Below are 2417 nucleotides of genomic sequence, written 5' to 3'. Positions count from 1 at the left end.
CCATATTGTTATTATCGTTCCCCATAGAAGCCCACTATTGTTAATTTTGTGCCCTTATATTATTATTGTTATATTGAACTTGATTATATTGTGACCCCTTAGACTCCTATATATAGAAAGGAGGTTTTTTCATTTGTATCATCCAATAATTGTTCATTTGTGTAATGTAAAGGAGGTTTCCCCCTCGAAGAGGCTGATTTCTAAAGTGTTGATCTATCTTTTCTATCCTTTTGTGAGCTGGTTTCATAACATTTGGTATCAGAGCTTTGGTTTCTAGGTTTTCCCTGCTCCAAAACAAGTCATTGTGGCATTTTCTCTATAACATTTTTTCGGCGACGTTTCAGATGATAAAAAAACTCCATTTGAGCCGAAATCACGAGGATCCTTGAGTTCAAATTTTAGATCTTGCCTCACTATATTTTTTGAGATATGATCCAAGGAAGTTAGGGTTTTTGCAGGCTCCTGAATTACATCCTAAACAAGTGAACTTGGGAAAATTGTCATAACCTTTTTTATGAGCATCATATAAAAATTTAGTAACAAGTCATAGAAATAGGATGAACTGTAGTTTTCCATGCATCATTTTCATGTTTGATGCTTGAAACAATAGCACATGGAACTTCGTACAATTTCGCTCTACTGAAAAAGTGTATAATCAATTCATCTTGGGAGATTGGGCATAACGCTTTGTTGGAGAATCCTATTTCAATCACACTAGTGGCACTGGAAATATGATGCGGAGTGCTACCACATTTAGATATTTTAAACCTTGGAGATCTTAAATTTCATAGATACATAAGATAAGATATCAAGCTCCTACAAAGTGAAAAAAGGTGTGTAGTTTCTTTAAAAATTTTCATAAGTTTTGTTTGAAAAAATAGTTTGAAGGAATTCAAAGGGCATAGAGAAGCATAATGTTCGAGTAACTTGTCTTGTATGAAAATGTATTTACTAGGAATTGTGATGAGAGGTACAAAGGAATGTTGGAAGTTTAAAAAGCTAAGCATTTTGTTTCCGATTATCACTATTTGTGATCGTTTTCCATTTCATCTCAATTTCGCTATTTTCTTCTCTCCTCGCTTGTGGCTCTAGCTCATTTTGTCTCAACTTCGTTGTCTTCATCTTTCTCCGAGTGTGTTAAGTCCCTATAATCCTAGTGATTCCCCCATTACGATTTTCATTGTAGCCCTTATTGGTATTGTTGTGCCCGTATTGTCCCCATATTGTTATTATCATTCCCCATAGAAGCCCATTATTGTTATTTTTGTGCCCTTATATTATTATTGTTATATCGAACTTGATTATATTGTGACCCCTTAGACTCCTATATATAAAAAGGAGGTTTTTTCATTTGTATCAGCCAATAATTGTTCATTTGTGTAATGTAAATGAGGTTTCCCCCTCGAAGAGGCTGATTTCTAAGGTGTTGATCTATCTTTTTTATCCTTTTGTGACCTGGTTTCGTAACATTTGGTGTCAGAGCTTTGGATTATAGGTTTTCCCTGCTCCAAAACAAGTTATTGTGGCATTTTACCTATAACATTTTTCGGCGACATTTCAGATGCTAAAAAAACCCCATTTGAGCTGAAATCACGAGGAACCTTGAGTTCAAATTTTAGATCTTGCCTCACTAAATTTTTTGAGATATGATCCAAGGAAGTTAGGGTTTCTGCAGGCTCCTGAATTACATCCTAAACATGTGAACTTGGGAAAATTGTCATAACGTTTTTTATGAGCATCATATAGAAATTTCGTAAGAAGTTACAAAAATAGGATGAACTGTAGTTTTCCATGCATCGTTTTCATGTGTGATGCTTGAAACAATAACACATGGAACTTCATACAATTTCACTCTACTAAAAAAGTGTATGATCAAGTCATCTTTGGAGATTGGGCATAACACTTTGTTGGATAATCCTATTTCAATCAAACTAGTGGCACTGGAAAGAGGACGCGGAGTGCTACCATATTTAGAAATTTTAAACCTTGGATATCTGAAATTTCATAGATACATAAGATAAGATATCAAGCTCCTACAAGTGAAAAAAGGTGTGTAGTTTCTTTAAAATTTTGCATAAGTTTTGTTTGAAAAATTAGTTTGAAGGAATTCAAAGGGCATAGTGAAGCATAATTATCATTAAATGATACCCCGAAGAAATAAAATGGAAACACCTAGTAAGCAACCTGAAAGCTCTAGCATGACTCATGAAGAGGAGGAAGAAATGCACCATGATAGATCAAAATTAGGAGACCAAGTGCAACAAAATTCACTCTCACAAAAAGTAACGGAAACTAAGATGGATGGTTTAAAAAAAGGCGTATAAGCTAAGATGAATGACATGGTTCAAATACCCACCATGTTCCAAAGATCGATATGAGGAACTTTGATGGCAAGGATCTCGTAACATGGATACTCT

The sequence above is a fragment of the Pinus tabuliformis genome, chromosome 8 (assembly GCF_031772625.1).
Source record: "Pinus tabuliformis cultivar Carrire ecotype Pingquan chromosome 8, CPIR1, whole genome shotgun sequence".
NCBI lineage: Eukaryota > Viridiplantae > Streptophyta > Pinopsida > Pinales > Pinaceae > Pinus > Pinus tabuliformis.
The sequence above is the reverse complement of the archived record's forward strand: the minus strand, read 5'-3'. Positions refer to the sequence as shown.